This window comes from Saccopteryx leptura, chromosome 1, assembly GCF_036850995.1.
Source record: "Saccopteryx leptura isolate mSacLep1 chromosome 1, mSacLep1_pri_phased_curated, whole genome shotgun sequence".
NCBI classification, from domain to species: domain Eukaryota; kingdom Metazoa; phylum Chordata; class Mammalia; order Chiroptera; family Emballonuridae; genus Saccopteryx; species Saccopteryx leptura.
Window position 1 is genome coordinate 22,540,712 of NC_089503.1, and position 21,982 is coordinate 22,562,693.

The following is a 21,982-nucleotide window of genomic DNA, read 5'->3' on the forward strand; positions in this document are numbered from 1 at the left end:
ACATGCGGGAGTCTGTCTGCCTCCCCACTTCTAACTTCAAAAAAAAAATTGTTTGCTGAATCAACTAAATATATTATACTACACTAAAGGACTCGACCAACCACAGAATACTAGAACAATAACATTTGTTATTTTGCTGACCATTATTAAAGATGTACTACATATTTTTTTTTCAATTTTTTCAGCTCTGAAGAGAACTTAATCTGGGAATTTCCGATAAACATTTTTTAAAAAATCAATATTCCAGTGAATAAAAGTGTTCTCAACAGGTAAATTTTTATGAAGTATTAGTAATGATAATGATGGTGATGATAGTAACAACATCAATAACAAGTATGTCATATACCATGTTATATAGTTTTCAAATCAATTTCAATAGTGAAATAGAAAAAATGTGTGTTCTATTTAGAGCATAAACCAGCACATTTCCTATGCCCCAGAAAGGTCAAGTCACCTGCTCGAGCCAATGAGCTGACTAAAATTGTGAGCTTTTAACTGTTTATTTCATGTTATTTTCATGATATCATTCCTTCCTTCTGAATCCAATATTTTTGGTCCTCTCATCTGATGAAGCAGGAACATCCGGGACTCATTTGGCAACTTTGTCTTTCATTCCCTAGAGTCAGCATGTTCTTGCAGCACTCTTTGCAGTATGTTCCTTGGCTCTCTAAGAGGTGGTGTGGCCTTCATAGCCAACCACCGTGTGCTGACAGCAATGGGAGGTGAGCTTCCCATTCTTGGTGCAGTAGTAAACTCTTCAGAAAGTGATCACCCTCTGTCTACGTCCTGATCTCTCTCAATAATATGGTTTTATATGTCTTCTTTACTAGCCTAGTCTGTTGTTTTTCAACTGCCAGTCCACGGATTGGTGTGATTCACCAGAAATTGCATGCTGCTCCATGAAAGAGTGAACCACCCTGCTGTTGTTTGAAGATTATAGATAGGATCAGCATGGATCCACAGATCAGCAAAACCACTAGCCTAGTCTTAATAAAAATCAGGCCAACATAATACTTACAAACCGTTATTAAGCCCCTTTGGATGAACTTGTCAGACAAAGTATTGTTCCCTCTGTCTACACCTTTTGTTGCTAAACTGCCTCTACTTTCTCATCCTACTTAAATAAAATTACCGAAGCGTACCTGGGTAAAAGTGTTATAAGTTCAGTACTCGAGTCCCCGATACACTTTCATCACTTCTTTTAAGATGCTGTTTTTCAAAATGATTTTGTATCAGGGTTCAATAAAAAATCAAAACAAATCAGTCTTGCCTGCAGTGGCACAGTGGATAAAACATAGACCTGGAACACTGAGGTCAGAGGTTCGAAACTGTGGGCTTGCCTGGTCAAGGCACATATGGGAGTTGATGCTTCCTACTCCTACTCCTCCTCCCTTCTCTCTCTCTTTCTCTCTCTCTCTCTCTCATCTCTATGAAATGAACAAGTAAAATCTTTTAAAAATTATTTTTAAAAATCAAAAACAAATCAAATCAGTAAGTAAAATTTAAAAATTAGAAATTAAAAATAAAATGATTTCTGTAGAATGCAAATAGGGGAAAACACAGATTGTTTATCTAGTCTAAAAGACAAAACACTCAAAAGATTTGACAGGGCTAGAAAAACAACATAAGTGACTAAGGAAGCATCAGGTGGGTATTGGGATTGTCTTAGATGCCTAAGATTACATACAGTAATAAAGTATAAAATGCTAGATGGCTTTAAATTGCAGAAATGTTTTTATGTCACAGGCCTGGAGGGTACAAGTCTAGATAGAATGAAGGTGTCAGCAGAGCCAGGCTCTGTCTCAGAGCTCTGGGGGCCAATCCTTTGCCTCCTCCCACCACTGGTGCTGGCTGGCACCTTCGGTATTCCTTGGCTTGTAGGTGCACCTCTCTATCACATGGCAGTTTTCTCTCTGTGTGTCTTCACTTCGTCTTCCCTCTTTGCTTGTCTGTTTCTGTTTCAAAAAGTCACCTATTTGCACTGGGTTCAGGCCCACTCAAAAGACACCGTTTTAACTTGATTACCTTTGTTAAAATCTTTTTTTTCCAAATAAGGTCATATTTTGAGGTGGTGGGGATTCAGACATTAATTTATTCTTTATTGGAGGGTCATGATTCAAACTATAACAAAAAGAAACTGAAGAGTTCATACTGTCTCTAAAAGGGTGACAGTCATTCAACACCAGCCAACCGCACTAATTTCAACCTTTCTTATTTTTTAAGAGAATCTGCAAATCTTAATACTTTATGAAAAATATCTGCCCGTTATTCACTTTGTTTTTTGATGACTGAACCAAGCCTATGTTAAGGTTTGTTTGAGTTTTCTGCAAGCCCCTAGCATCTCTGATTGCCCGGCTCTGTCGGTTTATATGTGAGAATGAGGCCCTGATTGCTATATAATTGATCTGTGACCATACACCTGTTAGTGGGAGAGCCAGACTCATAACATTCTGCTTTTAATTTTGTTTATTTAGACAAAACAGCAGTGTATCTAATCAATTCCTACCTTCTTAGTGATCAAACTGTTTTTATTCTGCATTCATTTACATCAAGTCCTATCTATTTAAAGAACTCTTGCTTCAATTTTCCTACTTCCAATAGATAATTATGTATACAGTGAAAAAGGGTCTATTCAAAATAATATTTATTTTTATTATATATAGTTGTTACATGTATAATTTTTTTCAAAGTGCTAATAGCTATTTCGTGTTCCAAATATTTGCCTAAATTAAATAAATAAAAATGCTTCTGGTTTTTATGTTTTGTATTTTTGCATATTATTTTTTTCTCTGCCTTTTTAAATTTAGACTCATGTTTGCATATGAAATTTAAACTGTATTTTCTTTTGAAAATTTCTCCTTTACAAGTATAATTTAATTAAGGAAACCATAAGTATGTGAGGTAAGATAGAAAAGGCTAACAACACCCAGAATATGCTATGCTTACTCGTGAAAAGGATTTGGGACTGATGTGGGGGGGGGGGGCTCTGAAACAGTTTATGACTCTCTCGTAATCCCTCCATTGAAAAAATAATCACATAAAGTTGGGTAAAAAAAAAATCTAGTATTTAATAAGAAAATTTACAGTAGGCTCCAGACCTCAAACACAAGTGGATAAGAACAAACCATTGACAGCTACAAACCCCCTGAGATGTCCTCCTTGCTAAAGGAGGAAGAAGAGGGAGAAACAGCATCTTGGCTGATGGCCCAGGAAATAGGACAACCTCCTGACATCAGCAAAGGGCACTCCCTGGGCCAGTCTGAGAACAGCAGCTGAAGCAGTGAGGGCTATTTGCAGGCTTCCTGTGTGAGTGAGTACAAGGAGCAGGAGGGAGCAGTCTGGGCAGTCAATTCTCAAAAGTGAACTTACCAAAGCAGGCTGTAGCTAGATTCACTCTGTCACCAGCCTGTTGTCTGTCTGCAGTAAGTTTTCTGTCCACTTCAGAGCAGGTCAGAGAGACAGGCAAGGGCTAGAAGTAGAGCTTGCTAGGTCAGTTAAAGAGGATAGCATTCCAAATGTGATAGGAGAACATTAGAGGGTTGTAGGCAAGGAGTAACTTATATACAATAACATCACTCTACCTCCTGTAGACCGTATAGATTGTAGGGAACGTGGAGTGGAAAAGCTGTATGAAGCAAATGGCTGGGGAAGAGGCTAATGGCTTGAAGTGCCATCACTGGAAAGAGGTCAAGGTGGCCTATTCTTAGATGTGTTTTGGTAATTCAAGTGAAAAAAACTTCCAGATTGATTAAAAATGAATTTGGAAAAGGATAAGAGGGAAATTGTCTAAGTAACTAAATGTATAGTGCTGTAATAATTAAAATAAGAAAGCTATGGGAGTAGATTTTAAGAAGGTAAAAAAAATTAAGTGTTCTGGAATTGCCGTGTTTAAGATGAATAAAAATCTAGAGTTCAGGGAAGAGAGCAAGACTGTTTATCTAAATTTCATAGTCATCAACATGAAAGGTGGGAAGAATAAATTGTTCATATGCAAAATGGAGACCTGGTTAAGCAATGTTCTAGTGTATGTTTTTCAAAACATAATCTATTTAATCTATTCCATTAAAATATCTTTATTATACATCATTTACTTAATGACACCATGGATTTCCATTGTATTCTACTGAGGGGAATTTATGTGGCTGCAATGACCATCTTGTTCATATATCTTTGCGTATATGTGTGTGTATTTATCTGTAAGAGAAATTCCTAGAAGTGAGATTGCTGCATTCAAGCATATGTGCATTTAAAATATTGATAGATATTGCCAAGTACTCCCAATGGTAATATATAAGAATGTCTGTTTCTGTTCATTTCCATGCCAGATTTTATAATCTTAGCCAATCTGATAGGTTAAAATAAAATAAGAACTATGTTTTTGTTATTTAATTTTCATTTCACAGAATAATTAGTGATGCTGAATATCTCCCCACATGGTGTTAAGCTGCTTGAATCTTTGTTTTTGTAAATTGAACTGTTTTATATTTTGTCTATTTTTCTTTTGAGCTGTTTTTTCCTGAATATATTTTATCCAGTGTACATAGTATAAATATTTTCCAGATTTTTACTTGTCTTTGAACTTTAGCATTTTTTTTGACAGCAAGATTTTTTGGAAGATTTTTTTTTTCAATAGAAGTTTAATACTTAAGTGATCATAGTCATATATTCAGAATGACAGCACTAGAGATAAAGTTATGAAAGTGGTAGGAGTTAATACATTACCATTGTAATTCTGCTGCAGACTTGCTGGGCACCATGAGGACAATCATTTAACTTTGTGCCTTAGTTTCATTCTTATAAAGTGGATATCCCAATTTCTGCCTTAACTCAAGAATTTCCTTAGGATGAAATCTATTAATAAACATAATCACTCTCTTTGGGGTTTTAATACTATCAGAATAGGAACTTATACTTGCAAGATAGATTCAATAACATATTGAATACACAACTAAAAATGTCTTGTGTATTGTGAATATACTAAGAATATCAAAGTGCCATGTAATCTTTAAATTTCTTCTTTTCCTTAGTCCTTTTCCTTTTATCTTCCTTCTTTCCTTCCTTCTTTTTGTCATCTTTTTTTCATTTCTCCTTATTTTTTTTTCTATATTTCTGAAGTGAGCAGCAGGGAGGAAAAGAAAAAGACTGCCACATGTGCCCGACCAGGATCCATCTGGCAAGCCCGCCAGGGGGCGATGCTCTGCCCATCTGGGCTGTTGCTCTGTTGTAACCAGAGCCATTCTAGAGCCTGAGGTAGAGGCCATGGAGTCATCCTTAGCACCCGGGCCAACTTTGCTCCAATGGAGCCTTGGCTGCAGGAGGGGAAGAAATAGAGAGAAAGGAGAGGGGGAGGGGTGGAAAAGCAGATGGGTACTTCCCCTGTGTGCCCTGACTGGGAATCGAACAGGAACATCCACATGCCAGTTCGACACTGTATCACTGTGCCAATGTTGAGGACCTCTCCTTTTTTTTAAGTATGTGACAATATTCTTGGTTGCATTATTCAGGGGAAAACTACAGCACACTCCAATATGGATAAATCTAATAAAGTTGTAAAGGGAAAAAAATACTAGTGATCATTGAAGATCTGTCCTTTCTATTTTTTCTTATAACATCTGCTTGATAGTTAAACATGCTGATGAATTGGGCTCGTTATCAGCGGAGTCACCCACACAAACGAATAGAAGAGGATGTGTTCCTAACTCCCTGTGAAGTGGTCAAACAATGTGATGGAAAGAACACAGACCTGACAGCAGGTCTGAGAGTCAGCTCAGATACTCGTACTAACTGGGTTTACAGTAGTGAGTGATGACTATACTATCTTAGAAAAGTTACAGCATTTACTTGTTTTAAAACTTAATCAGAATGATGTGGCTATTTCAATGCGCAACACAATAAATTTAAAATTAGGATTGTGAATGGCAGAATCAGTCATAGCCTTTTCCTCCATGAAAATGAAATAAAGGCAACAACACCAAGTTTTGCTGAAGCCTCAAATGCATCTTTGTGAAACACGTTTTGAAGACCCTTAATCTAAATTATCTTTTCTTAATTTCTACTAAAATATTAAATTTGGTGACTTGTTGCTAGAAATAGGTGTTATGAAAAATGACGGAGGAGGGAAGGAAAGAAGGAAGGAAGGAAGGAAGGAAGGAAGGAAGGAAGGAAGGAAGGAAGGAAGGAAGGAAGGAAGGAAGGAAGGAAGGAAGGAAGGAGAGAGGGAAGGAGGAAGAGAGGGAGGGACCAAGAAAAAAATAAAGGCTGGAGAAAATGGAGAGAAAACATAATTTTCACAACTCAGTTCCCACTCTAAGGAGACAAGAAAATACAGTATTATCAGAAATGTTTACTCTCTTACCTCATACCAGATAATGTATTTATATGATGCTCATGGTAAAAAATTAAATCTAAATATCACATCAAGGGGAGAAAAGTGTCAGCTAGATTCCTAGCACTCATTTTGAAGAATTACTTGTTATTTCTCTTTACAACCCTAAATTCTGTAGAAAAAAAGCTTGACCAAAAAAAAAGGGGGGAGTAATAACTGAGGTCTTAGCATTTTCCCTACATTTTCTATTCATCTTTTAGCATCTGTAATTGTTAGAACTGCATGGTTACCACAGTGTGGTAGTATGTAACTCCAGGGACTCAATTTATACATCTGATTATCTTCTTAAAGTTGTGAAGTAAAACACTAGGTATTTACACTGAACAGTAAGATTTTGCATTTGTTCATTCACTTATTATTTTCTCACAATATGTCAACTACTATGTTATGTAGTCCATGGTGATATGAAAATTAGGAAAGCATGGTTCTTTCTCTAAATGAATGTACTGTCAGAGACAGGGAAATATATAATTTTTCACATTTGAGGTGATCAATCTAATATCTAATATGTTGGCTGTTGGTGGTTTTAACTATGTTTTTGCTATTTCAAGAATTGACATTAATAGGAGTCTTAAGCCTTTCACATATTTCTCTGGCATGTGGCCAGAAGGTAAAAGGAGCATTTGGCTGATAACACTCAGATACATTCTACTAAAGAACAAAATATAGTCTTGTAACAGAAAAAATCCTGGAAAGACAAAAGCAGGCACAGCATAATGAGAACTATTAGCAGATACAAGTGCCATTAAACTTGGTATTAGTGCCATTTTTAGCTATAGATTTGAAATCCCTGAGGCTAAGTGTGAGGACCCAGAAGGAACATTTATGTGAAGAGTCCCTGCCCTATCCATTTCTTTAGCCAGTCTAATGTGTCCACTTCCACAGACCTATTTACTATAGAGGTGAACAATAGATACTTCATGGCTCTTTATAACTATCATCTCTCCTAGGCAATTTCCTGTGTGCAAAGCAATTGTCTATTTCATCTTATCTTTGTCCTTGACTTCATTTCCTGCCTGTAAGTATGTTATTGTCTATTATGAAATGTGTCCTCTTGAATTGTCACTCTTCCAAGGACTTGGCTCAGATCCATCCTATTTGATCCTTCCACTTACAAACCTCACAGATAACATACCCTGACATAAGGTATGCCCTCAGAACCGGGCAGGCCCATTTAGTCTTCAACAAAATAAAGTATATTTGGTTGGCAAGAGCACCACAAATTGTGCACAACTAGGAGTAATACTTTAAACTCTTTATGAAGGCATACCTGATGACCTCATGGTGTTTTTTTTCTTTTCTTGAAACTATTTACAGATCTGAAAATGTGTAAATGGTTTTCTTTGGGTTTTGTGTTTGTTTTTATGTGTTTAGTGAAGCATATCAGAAGAATTGGATAAAGAAATAAATCTTGCCATTTTGTCTTGTGAATCCCTTGGCTCTGTTGGTTGACATAATCTCAAATGGATGTCAAATAACCTTCTTGTAGCCTCTGTTACATATTCCCCAAGGTATCTGTGAATGTAGCAATTCCAAATAAGTTAAAGTCAAACTTTAAGATTTTAGATGTCCTTTACTTTGATATCTTTATATTAACATTATTTCCTCTGCAATTAGCTGATGATTTGCAATCTAGTCATCTTTATCTATATGCCTATTCTGATTTTCTGGGGTATTTAACCAAGAACTTTTCTTATTTTACACATAGACTTGGTTTTATTTTTGCTTTTATTAATTGAATAGTGATTGTCGCCTTTGGAAATGTCATTTTAAAATTATTAGAATATTAAGAAAATACTTTAAGAAACTACAACCTGTCTTTTAACTGGTGTAATGGTCCTTGTATTTAGCAGGTAACACTTATCATGTTAAAAATTAGAGAACTCCATTGATAAAAGATCATCTTTTGCATATGATTTTCTTTTATATTTGTCACTTTCTATTTTATTATTATAAAAGTAATATATGTCAATATAATAAAATTTTTTTTTCGGAAAAGGATATACATGAATCACTCTTAACTCTAAAACCTTAATGTTACATCTCAAATTAACATTTTAAAGTATCTGTTCAAATTTGTTTTCCTATGAATATTTTAAAATTTATAACCATAAAGGGAAAATTCTTTTCTCTTGCCTTTTTTCCCCATTTAATAGATATTCTGAGCATTTTCCCTTAGTATTATATAGTCATCGTAAACATTGAATTTTGAGTTTTTACACCTCTTTTATGGTCATAAGGTTTACTTCAAACATAAGTCACTGTGGCTTCTTATCCATACATTGAAATATTATCACATGCTATTATTCAAAACTACTAAACTAAATTGTTTAGCACAAATGGAATAAAATACCATAGCTTACAATCTGACCTTAATATGGTGATTGTATCTCTTTCTCTCTACCTACCATGTAATAAAAACCTCTTTTTTTCTTTTTTGTAAGTGGATAGGGTGTTTCTCAACCTTTAAATACTGTAAGTATAAGGTTGACAACAGAGACAGAAACACAAGTCTGTGAGTTGTGATGCTGTCTGATGACTGCCCAGACTTAGAGCTCGGTGTTTGGAGCCTGGCTTCCCTTGAGGTTTGTTCCAATTTTACTAGAAGCTGCTCAGTTAAGGCTTAATAAAGACAGGCAGATCCAGTGGTAAGACGAATGACCAGCAATTCAAGAGCAGCACTGGTAGACACCTTGTTTTAGAATAAAGAACCACCAGCAAGGTACACCCAACCGAATCAGTCACATCAATATGTGGACTTATGGGAAAATGATATGCATTTTCCTCCTTACCCTGAAGACTCTGTTTATTCAAAGTTCTGCTCCTTAAATTGAGATTGTTTCCTAGATAACAACTGCTAATTTATTTTTTTGTAATGTTTAACTTCAGTGTATACAGATGAAAGTCATGTGCACATAACAAAGTATTGTTCAACAACAAACCACATATACGAAGATGGTCCTATAAGATTTTAAGGAGACTAAAAATTTCCTATTGCCTAGCAATGTCATCGCCATCCTAACAGTTGTAGCACAATGCATTAGTCGCCTGTTTATGGCCATGCTGGTGTGAACTAACCTACTTAGCAGCCCGTCATAGAAGTGGAGCAATACAATTATGTACGGCACAGAATACTTGACAATAATCATAAATGACTATGTTACTGGGTGATGAATTGAATATACTATACTTTTCATCATCATTTTATAGTGTACTCTTTCTACTTATAAGAAAAGTTTGCTATAAAACAGTGCCCTGTATTATACCCACAGCAGTCTCATACCTCTCATGTTTGCTGCATCTCTTGATTGCATTATTTTCTCTTGAGCTTGAGTTAATCTTGTGTTGTTTCATATAGTAGCATGCTCTACAGCCTTGTAGCCTGGGAGCAATAGGCAACACCATAAAACGTAGGAGTGTAGTAGAGTAGACCATCTAGGTGTGTGGAAATGCTCTTTACGATGATCACACAATGACAGAACCACCTAAAAAGGCATTACCCAGAACATATCCCCGTTGTTAAGAACAGTATGACTGTAGTTAAAATAAAAAATAGGATTAGTCTTTACTCTTATTCAAAGAATATGAAAAACTACCATGTGATTGTGGAAAACAAAACTAAAAAGAATAGGGAAGATTGCCTGACTCCCATGTTAAATGTAAACATGTTAAATGGAAGACATTATTTTATCTAAGTATCACAAAGATCTAGTCTTCTTAGAAATACTGGACCTTCAGAAAAATGCTATATACCATCAGAAGAGAGCTGGTGTATTGACTAGCAGGAAGGTATGTGAAGCTGAGAAAGGTCAGAGTATCATTCAAATACAGCATTGCCTAATATGTGTTTGAGGCAAAAGTAGCCAAGCTGACCTGTGCTAAGTCATCTCTTCAGTAATCAAGGTCTTTTCCAGAAGTTTAATTCCATTAATTAGTATACTGGGTCAAGTAAGGGTTGCATTAAAATTCAGAAAGTATTTGCATTGTGGGTGCATTTTTTAATTATGTAAAGTCCTCTTACCTTGTCAGACAATACATTAGACCTGATTTAAAGCAGGCTAGGAAGGGGATGCCATGTCAGGAGACCTTCAAATGTGAAAGGCTCGTGAGAGTCTGAAACTCTATTATGTTTCTTTGTGAACCACTTATCACCAACACACTTATTTCCATGTTTTAACAAGTTGTCCAAGTAAAGTATAGAAGGAAAATAAGATAATGCATAAAAGGATTTGATTAGAAACTAAATTGACATATGGCAATGAATTTTCTTCCTGCTCTGTGTTAAGAAATGAGCCACGTGACAGGATTCACTTCAGTGAGAAGCCAGTATTAGACAGTAGAAAATTCTATGTTCTGAGGGCCAACAGCTTGAATTTCTGGCTCAAAAATTTACTACCTGTTTGACCTTGGTCAGAGCCTCTGAATGTCAATTTTATTAATTACAATTATATTTTATTAAATCAAAAAATATTTATTGGGTGCCTCTTTAGTACCAGGCATTATTCCAACTACTGTAAATTCAGCAGTAAAAGATCTCTGCCTCCCCCACAGATTTTTATCATCTAACACTTTTAAGATTATTAAGCTATTAAGTGACAGCATGCATTTAAATCTCTCAGCATAGAGCTTGGTGCAGAGCAAGTACTCAATAAATGTTCACTTTTTTCCTATTTATCCAATATTCTGCTTTGTGAAAATTCACGAATAAGAACATTAAGCCAAACTAGTGGGACTTTGGCACAGGTTGACTTAATGTTTCTCTGCCAAATGTAGACTTACTAAGCAACAGACAAGATTAGTCCTTTGTTTCAGCGCTAACAGTCTCTAGCCATTGATCACAAACTCTGACATGGCCACGCCGAGAGCGGAATGAATGGATTCAGATGCAGTGCAAGGAAACAGACTGCGATGGTGGAGGTTACGCCACCAGCAGGAATCATTTCAAGTCTACAAGAACTTTCAGCCAATTGTTCCTGTGTTAGCAAATAGATCCACTATTGCCATATCTCCTAATTTTGCAAGGGAAGTAGAAAATCCAGTTTATTAGGTAAAATTTCCAGATTGTGTAGTATAGGTGATTAATTAATACACATAAACACACATGCACACGTGTGCACACGCACACACACACACATACACACACACACACGGAGGAGTATAGCCATTCTCTACACACCTAGTATAGTGATGGGTCATGTGCTCATAACCTCTGCTCTAATTGGTGCTTTGCTCATATATTTACCTGCAGAATTGATAAGAATTTAACTCAGATTATATCATACCATCGCCCTTCCTCTAAGACCTTCAGAATTTCCTCATTTTTTCCTTTAGATTTTGTCCAAACCTAGTATACATCACAGTCACATCCAGAATGTCTTAAAAATATACATTTCTAGAATTGACCCCCCCACCTACTAATTAGAATCTCTAGACATGCAGCAAAAGAATTTGTTCTTTTCCAATACTTTCCCAGATGAGGCTGCTGACAAGCCAGGCATGAGGACTATGGATGTACAGAATAAGCATGATTCTTTTAGCACACAAAGTCCTTCAGAAACTCATCTTTCTTATTTCATTGCTTAATACTCTGTCACCTTCACTCTCCAGCCATGAAGGTGTCATCACTTTCATGCTTGATGCTTTGCCTGTAGAGCCTACATTATTACCCTTGTCCTTTCTCTCACAGAAAGCCTTTATTTATATTTCAGGCACCATTTCCAATATTACATTTTCCAATGACTTCTGTGTTCTGCCAAGAAAGCTAGGGTGTTCATTCTTTTGCATGTTCAAAACATGTTGGATTTACATGAATTAGTGATTCATTCTTTCCTTTTGGGGGGGTGAGAGAGAGAGAGAGAGAGAGAGAGAGAGAGAGAGAGAGGGATAGACAGACAGAAAGGGAGAGAGATGAAAAGTATCAATTCTTCATTGCAACACTCTAGTTGTTTATTGATTGATTTCTCATATGTGTCTTGACCAAGGGGCTCCAACAAAGCCAGTGACCCCTTGCTCAAGCCAGCAATCTTGGGCTCAAGCCAGTGACCTTGGGCTTCAAGCAAGTGACCTTTGGCTCAAGCCAATGACCAGGGAGTCATTGAGCCTAAGCCCAATCCGGCCACCTCAGGGTTTCAAACCTGGGTCCTCTACATCCCAGGCCGACACTCTATCCAGTGCACCACTGCCAGGTCAGGCTGAATTAATTCTTCTTGTCATGATGCATTTTCATTGTTTCCACATGTGGCTTCTCACTATGCATCATCTTTTAAAGAGAGTTGAAAGTTTTATTTATTTATTTTATTTATTTATTTATTTTTATTTATTTATTCATTTTTTTAGAGAGGAGAGGGAGAGACAGAGAGAGAGAGAGAGAGAGCAGAGACAGAGAGAGAGAAGGGGGGAGGCACTGGAAGCATCAACTCCCATATATGCCTTGACCAGGCAAGCCCAGGGTTTCAAACCAGCGACCTCAGCATTCCCAGGTCGATGCTTTATCCACTGCGCCACCACAGGTCAGGCTATGCATCATCTTATTCGGCCTGAGCTGCTATAGCAAATACCATAGACTGAGGGCTTAACAAAGATACATTTCTCACAGGTATGAAGCCTGGAGGGTCCAGGATCAAGGGTGCCAACAGATTCAGTGTCTGTTGAAGCCTGGCTTCCTGGTTTGCAGATGGCTTCTTGACACTGTGTCCTCATATGTTTTCTATATGTCCCCTTTCATAGGACACTAATTCCATCCATTAGGGCTCCATCCTCATGACCTAATTTTCTTCCCATAAGCCTCATCGCTAAATGCCATCACTTTTTAAAATCAGAGCTTCAACATATGAATGGGGGCACAAGTACTGATTGTTCAGTACACTCATTGCTTGGCAGGTTTCTAGTAAGTGTTGATGAAAAAAAATGAAAATGTTAATCTGAATATAGAGTTGCAAGCATAATACATTTTGCATGTTCTTCACTAAGTTCTCATTTCATCTACCTGTAGGAGGTTGTTACATTAAGGAATAAAAAGAGTGATTCAGAACTAATCCATCAGATACTTAATTTGCAGAGCTTACATTTTAAAATTTTTGATTTTGCACATTAATATTTAAACTAAGACAAAAGCAAAGAGTTCATTTCACAAATCATTTTTTTTAAAATTCTGTCATTCCTTTAGAAAGACATGACTTTGGAAATGCTGCAAATTACAAAGTGCCCATGGTAATACTATAATTTTTTTAGATGTTGATCTCTTTGTGTAAGCTCTGCTCCCGGTTGACGGGCACCCTGCTTGGGAGCTGGAAATCTCTATGGAAGCGAGGGCTAGACACTGTGGCAGGGAACTGCAGAAATCCTGTTCATCAAGACTGATTGCAGGAGACATTAACCGTCTCAGACAGCTTTACTGATGTGTCATCAGGCCTCTAAGAGGAGGCACAACAGCGGGTGACAAGGACATGTTCTGTGTGTCCATCGATCTACAGTCTCCCATGGAAAACTCCACATATGTCTGAATGTCTTGAGTAGTTTTATTGATGCAGCATCTGCCAGCTGAGTGGGGAATTGGAACCACCACATTTATCCTTCATGTCGCATCTGCCTTGTCACTGAAGAATTTAATGTATACATAGAGGATGCAGGAAAGGAGAGATATTGAATATCTCACCAAATCATTCTAGGTGGGTGGCTGGGGAAAATGACACAATGCCAGATAGTCAAAGAAGTATAAAATTTTCCCCAAGTATATTGTGTGTGGCTGCTATTAGGAAGTTTCTGCAGTCCTGTGTTACTGAAAGCTTCAGTCACAGTAAGTGAGGACTCTTGACCTGGAGAACAGGTCAGTGGAGCAAAACTGTCATCTAGGAAGATGATACAGAAAGGTGATAAAAGTAGAATACATATCTAATTTGTGAGTGGGGGTATTCATAGGGCAGATTGAATGAGGGCATGTTAGTAGAATATCAAGTCATAGGCTTAAAAAGGACGTTAAAAGGTCATGCACTCCATTTTCCTGTCTACAAGCTGGAAAAAAATACAACCCTTATATTGTATAGAGAAAAAAGAAAACTAAACAATAAAAACAAATAATAAAAAAAATTTTACAGACCTATACAATAGTCAGTTTGGGATATTAATTTTGATTTTAAAATATGTATATTTATAGGATGTGGATGGTTGGTTCAATGATAGAACTCTGGCCCAGTGTGTGGATGATTCAATTTCCAGTCAGAGCACATAGGAGAAGCAACCATCTTCCCCACCCCACCCACTCCTCCTTCTCTCTCTCTTCTTCTCCCACAGCTATGGCTCAATTGGTTTGAGTACATTGGCCCTAGGCACTGATGATGGCTCCATGGAGATTCCACCTCAGGTGCTAACAACAGCATGGCTCCAGATAGGCAGAGCATCAGCCCCAGATGAGAATGGCCAGGGGGATCTCAGTAGGCATTCATGTGGGAGTCTGTCTATCTCTGTCTCCCCTCATATCACATGGAAAGAAGGGAATATATATATATATATATATATATATATATATATATTTGTGTTTATTATTTATTTTTGTCATTAAATATTATGATTAGTGTCATAAAAAACAGTATATTTTAAGGCCTTTATTTCCTGAATTTAGTGTGTGATTCCTTTTCTGCAGTGTACTTTTTTTTTTTTTTTTTGTATTTTTCTGAAGCTAGAAACAGGGAGAGACAGTCAGACAGACTCCCGCATGCGCCCAACCGGGATCCACCCGGCACGCCCACTAGGGGGCGACGCTCTGCCCACCAGGGGGCGATGCTCTGCCCCTCCGGGGCGTCGCTCTGTTGCGACCAGAGCCACTCTAGTGCCTGGGGCAGAGGCAAAGGAGCCATCCCCAGCGCCCGGGCCATCTTTGCTCCAATGGAGCCTAGGCTGCGGGAGGGGAAGAGAGAGACAGAGAGGAAGGAGAGGGGGAGGGGTGCAGAAGCAGATGGGCACTTCTCCTGTGTGCCCTGGCCAGGAATCGAACCCGGGACTTCTGCATGCCAGGCCGACGCTATACCACTGAGCCAACCGGCCAGGGCTCTGCAGTGTATTTTATCATTAATTTGTCAGTTATTTGAGCCAACATGTTATATGCCCAAGTATGATGCTAAGAATAATGTTCTAGAATCTTTTGAATATTTTATAGCACTTTACATCCGCACATCATTCTTTGCTTTTTCTTAGGAGTTTTACTTCCTATAGCTTACAGGGGGAAAAAACAAACAAACGTCATCTTTGGTCTTTTATCCATCTCTAGATATAAGGCACACTGTGTTCTTTCCTTCATGACTACGTTTTCTGCAATGATTATACACATCCCCATCCCTCCTTAATCTACCACTATCTGGTTTCTGTCCCCACTGCTCTTCTGAAGCAGCTCTGACAAAAATTGCTTAGGGACTCCGAGGAGCTGTTGAGTCCTTATGTAATCTCACCCCTTTGCAGCCCGTGACATCCTTGACTACCCTAGGCCTTAGGAAACCTTCGATTCCTTTGACTTCTGAAGCACCTCTCTCATTCTTCTACTTCCACACTCCTTACTGCGTCTTGTAGTTACCTTACTCTTCACTTGCATCACAGGTGATGGCGATCCCCGCAGCTTCATTTTTATCCTTGCTTCTTATCTCTCTCTCTCTCTCTCTCTCTTTTTTCTCTCCCTACAGTATATACTCTTCCAGTTCTTCTGCTTTCCTTAATATTCTAATTCACAAATCTATCTCTGATACAGATGTCTTTGCAGAGCTTAGGCTTTGCACCAACTGTGTATTGCATAATTTCACTTGTACATGTTTCAAGCTTCTGCAGCTGAGAGGGTCTGATCCTGAATATCTCATCCTCCTCCTGGCCAACCCCTTTTCCTGTTTCCTTTCCATCTATTGAATGGCACCCCCAGTCATATTCTGTTTGTCAGATTTCATTATTCCCTCTCCTTCACAAACCTCATCACATTCCTATTGATTTTACCTCTTTGATGGGCATTCACAATTGAGACGTATCAGTGACTATTTCTGAAGCGCTGACAGGTTTTTCTTTTTCTTTTTTTTTCTCACTATGTTTTTTAAAAGGCCCTGAGAAATCTGCAGGTAGCTAGACACATAAGGAACTGTTAGACTAGTACCATGCCTGGTACAAGGGCAAAGAAGATTAGGGTCCATTGTCAGCAAATGTGTAGAGTAGGTGATAACTCTTACTCAGCCTCATAACCTATCCTTCCTCTTTCTTTTCCTCGGATGCTTCTGAAGCCAATAGGCAATAAGAAAAAAAAATGGTTTTTTGTTTGTTTGTTTTTAAGATTTTACTTATTGATTTTAGAGAGAGGAGAAAAGAAGGAAAAGGGGAGAGGAGCAGAAGGCACCAACTCGTAGTAGTTGCTTCTTGTATGTGCCTTGACCGGGCAAGCCCAGGGTTTAGAACCGATGATGTTTGATCTACTGCACCAACACAGGTCTGGCAAGAAAACAAATGTTGTTGGTCACCCATAAATACAAATTTTCCCGTCACCCACAAATATCTTATTGTGTTCTAACAACCACCGTCATTGTCTGCATTTTCAAAGAATGTTTCAACAAAGAAAATTATTTCTACCATGGGAAAGTTTCCTCAAACTTCCTCAGCTCCTGTTATAAAGGTAGCTAACATTGACATGGAGTTGGCTTTGCGTGGATTCATACAGTGCAGGAGCTATAGCATGCTATGCAGGTCATAGTGAGAGAAAAAAGTGGCCACTGCAAGATGAATTTGGAGACATAGGTTGGGCCAGGATGATGGAAAGGCCTGAGGAACAAGCAATGGCTTGGCATTTGTGCCAAATGCAATGAGATGCTTTCTAAGCTTTTTAAATCTGGGCCGGGATAGAATTCTATCAGTTGTGTGAATTATGTTTTTATATAAGCAAAATAAGACAAATACACAAAATCAAGAATCAACATATGACAATGTATAAAAATAGGTAGTAAGAAACATGAAAAATTAGGAAATATGTGTATTTTGAAGTTAGCATAACCATGTCCTTTGGTGTAATGGATGTGATTAGAAAAGATCAAAGATGTATCCGTAGGTCCTTTCCTTCAGAAAACAGCTGTATAACTAGTAAGATTCTGAAATCAGAAAGAGTAGAGAAATGGAATCTGAAGTAGTATCAAAAGTTCTGATTTGTCTGTGTTCATAAGGTGGAGATACCTTTTAGATGGCTATGTAAAGTAAGCAGTTTACATATGGGCCCAAAGTTGTATTAGCAGTTCCATTTCATATGACAGGTAACCTAGCCTGTGTAGCCACTTTTATATAAATAGGAAACATGTTCCCTCTGGGCTTCCGTAGCTCCTCAGATACAGAGACCAAAATTCTAACCTTGACAAGACAGTATAGACATATTCTGGAGCTTTCCTTCTGGGCACAAATTGCACTGTTGCATCTGACGGCCCTGATTCCTAGTCTACCTGCTTGTACAGTTTTGGCAATCAATTAAGAGAAAAGAAAATAATCAGTTCTCGAGGGTAAGCTGTAAGTTGTATTTCTAGGTTTCTGAGAAATGTTAGAATGGCATCAAGAAAGGTTCCCAGATCACTGATATGTTCTGTGCCAGTCCTTTGTGAACTTCACCACTGGTCATTTGTGGTGGATGTCTTGGCAAAGGACATATATCCTGGCTCAGACAGGTTTCCACTTTTATTGATTATGTTAAGGAAATTGGCGTATAGGGAAAGAGGGAGGACAAAATGCTTAACAGTTAAAAAAAAGTCACAGCCCTGGCCGGTTGCCTCAGTAGTAGATGTCAGCTCGGTGTGTAGTACTGAGTTCAATTCCCGGCCAGAGCACACAGGAGAAGCGCCCATCTGCTTCTTCATCCTTCCCCCTCTCTTTCTTTCTATCTCTCTCTTCCCCTCCCACAGCCAAGGCTCCATTGGAGCGAAGTTGGCCCTGGCACTAAGGATGGCTCCATGGCTTCAGCCTGAATTGCTAGAATGTCTCCTGTTGCAACAGAGCAATGCCACAGATGGGCAGAGCATTGCCCCTTAGTGGGCATGCGGGGTGGATCCTGGTCGGGTGCATGAGGGAGTTTGTTTCTCTGCCTCCCAGCTTCTCACTTCAGAAAAATACAAAAAAAAAAAAGTTAAAAGTCACTGGGGAAGAATGGATGGTGCAGTTGTATAATAGAAGTGTAATAGAGAGATTAGAGTTAAAGAGAGTTCAAAAGAGAAATGGTGAAATTTCAAGTTGGAATAATGGATTTAATATTTTGTCCTCTAAAGATTACTTTGTAATTATTTGGTGGAAAATTTAGTTGTTCTGAAATGTAATTATTGCTTCCTAAGGGATGAGGATTTGGAGAGCTGCAGATGGAGGGAAAAAGATCACCTCAATCTGGAGGAAACACTGGCAGACGAGGAAATTAGGTAACAGGCATTGCCAGAGTTTGCAACTCTGGGTAGGAGCAATGCCCAAGTTAAACTGTGGACCTCCAAGCCAGACATTCTGAAAGGTTCTCCCTCATCCCATGTTAATTGAAAATTAACATATTTCTAGCAGAGGGAAGCCCCACTTTTTCAACACCTCCCATTGCTACAGTGCAGCCAATGTTTATTCTTCTGGGGAGAGTGTTGCCAGCTACCAGGAGAGTGTCTGGGTGGCCAGGTGGCCAGCAATGTCTCATTGCACCTCCATGGTAGTTAATAAAAGGAGAGAGTGCTTTCTTTCAGTAATGTTCTATGCCGCATTCATGAACTTTATGGAAGAAGACCCTTAACTGGACATCAGTGAGCTTTCCTAATTCTGAAATGCAGTAATCAGAACAAAGCATGTGGGTGGGAAATCAATAGTTTTCCAGGAAAATTGAGTAACACTCCACTAGACATTGAACTTTTAAAAAACAATTACTTTCCAATGGATCAGAGGGAAAGGGAGCCAAAACAATAGTTATATGCTCCATCCAGATCCTGTTATTTGCAGCAGGGGACACTAATAGCTTCTATAAAGTGCTGAAGGCCAGTGTTTTCTGCTATTGGGACCACTCTGAGCTTTATATTCCAGCTTGTACACAGACTTCCTGCCCTATCATCCTCAAATGGTTGTTCATCTGATGGTTTTACATTGTCTCACGGCTGTACTCTAGGTGTCTAGTGTCAGATTCTTGACTTGGGATTCACAGTTAAATGAACCAAAATATAGAGTCATTACTTTCTGCCTTTTCATCTCCAGTGACTTGTGTAACACTGTGTTATTCTGTTTGATATTTGCAATAGAAATATTAGATGTCAACAAGGAAGAAAAGATATGAATAAAGTTGTGAAGATCTCTGAAGGGGAAAGATACTTTCAAACCTGAAAAATTTGTACTCTGGCTCCCTTTGTCAAAAAGGGAGGAATCCGAAGCAATCCACAGAGAGTCTAGTAAGTTCTAGTTCTTCAGCCTTTCTATTGAGAAGGGTTGGCTATTTCTTAAATTTATTTTCTGTCATAAGCAGATAACTTTAATGGATGCTTTAAAAATTTCAAACAGACCATAACTCATCTAGAAGTTTTATTAATCACCAGATTATTATGGATAAATTATATGTAAAAAAAAATGTAAGGGTCAAATGTAAGAACTGGTAGGGACATTCAATTTCATCTAATTGAAGTTTTATATTTGGTAATTCATCAAACTTAAAACCAGAAAAAATATTACATATACATGCTCAAATTTTTTGAGATCAAGGAAGTCAGAGCAGGTGGTACTTATTACAAAGCCAATATTTTCTCCAACAGTCCAAATAAAGTTGGCCCTACAGTATAAATGCAGCACATACATTCAGATATGCAAACTATAACTTGGATTTAGAAATACTTAGTCAACTAAGATTATACTATTTTTGTTTTTCATAGTAAATATTTTTTGACAGAGACAGAGAGAGTCAGAGAGAGGGACAGGTAGGGATAGACAGACAAGAAGGGAGAGAGATGAGAAGCATCAATCTTCATTGCAGCTCCTTAGTGCATAGTATATCTTAAAATTAATATTGTAAGTCTTATGGCTTTTAAGGTCCATCTTTGTTATTATTTAACAATTAAATGTAATGAGGTAACCACTGGTCCACAGGAACACATAGTGTTCAGGTAGACATCTTCATAGTATGTGTACCATTCAGGGGCTTGCATGCCCATCACCCATTGTTAAAACACTTTTTGTCACTGTATATTTTCCCTCTTTACACCTCAACCTCTAACACCTCTCCCTCAGGTAACCACTGGACATTTTTCTATGTCCATGAGTTTTAATTTTTATTTTCCACCTGTGTGTGAAATCATATAGTCCTTAGCTTTTTCTGATTTACTTATTTCGCTTAGGATAATAATCTCAAGGTCCACCCATGTTGTCACAAATGACAGTATTTCATCATTTCTTATGGCTGAATAGTAAAGAAGAGGAACTAGCTTTCCTTTGTGTGATTTCAGATCATGGAACCAGGAACCATGATATAATTTGATTGCTTTTAAAATACTGTATAATGGTAATTCACAAGAGATAGTGAATTATCTGTCACCAGAAGTGTGCAGTTAAAGAAATAAAAAGCTTCATGTAACAGAGGTTGGAATAATCTAATGCAATTGTTCTCAGAATAAGTGCTGTCAAGACCCCTTAAAATTCTATAAGATTACTGAGGACCCAAAGAAAGCTTTTGCTTATATGCATTATATCAATAAAATAAAACTTAGAAAGTTTAAAATGATTAACTTTAAAATAAAAATAGTAAACTTATTATACATTAACATAAATAACATTTTATGAAAATATTTATTTTTCATTAAAATTTAGTGAGAGGAATGGCAGTATTTTGTGTTTTTTTCTGTTTTAATAGAAGGGGTTAGATTCTCATACCTGCTTCTCCTTCAGACCGTTGAGATATGTGGTTTTATTTGAGGTATTGAAAAAAAATAAACCCTTTACAAAAATATGTAGTATGAAAGGGGTTGATGGTGATAGTAGTGATGGTATTTTAATTATCTTTTCAAATGATTATGAATATGTAAACAATTAGTAAGTAGAAGTTCCTTAAAGGCTGACTGTAGTGTAGAATTTGAAACCATCCCAACTGAGTGTTTATCTGTTACCTTACAAGGCATTTATCTAGCTTGAACTTTGGTCATTACCCATGCATGATTTTGTAACTTCATGAATTAGTCATTTGAAAAATACAGGTTTACTGAGTTCTACAGACCTTCTAACTATTGACAGATTTTACTATGTAATATTAAAAACATTTTTAATATAATCTATCTAATCAGAAAATCCTTTAAATATTGGGAAGCTGTCAAGCTCAGCAATGAACATAGTCTTTGAAAATTCTGATATTTGCCTAAAAAATAACAAGTTATTTGCCTAAAAAACTTGTTATGGCTCACAAATACTGTCAGTTTTTTATTTTATTTTTTGTTTGTTTGTTTGAAGTGGCAGGCTCACTTGGTTGATGTTGGAGAAAATGCCTGCCAAGTAGTCAAGTATGAAAAGCTGTAGTTTGTCAGTTTGTCAAAATATACTTTTGGCCATACAGAATCCTGAGATATCTAAGGAACCCCCAGTCTCCCACAAATCATGTTTGAGAACCACCGATCT

At 37.5% G+C, this 21,982-nt stretch overlaps 1 protein-coding gene across 1 annotated transcript in view; it reads left to right on the forward strand.

Annotated features, from left to right (window-relative positions):
• The window catches only part of LRRC4C (leucine rich repeat containing 4C), a 1,251,478-nt gene that overhangs the window by 430,719 nt on the left and 798,777 nt on the right, over window positions 1-21,982 (forward strand). The window contains exon 3 of the mRNA XM_066363087.1: window positions 7,336-7,403. The gene's annotated coding sequence lies outside the window, so the exon portion shown is untranslated. The remainder of the gene's footprint in view (window positions 1-7,335; window positions 7,404-21,982) is intronic.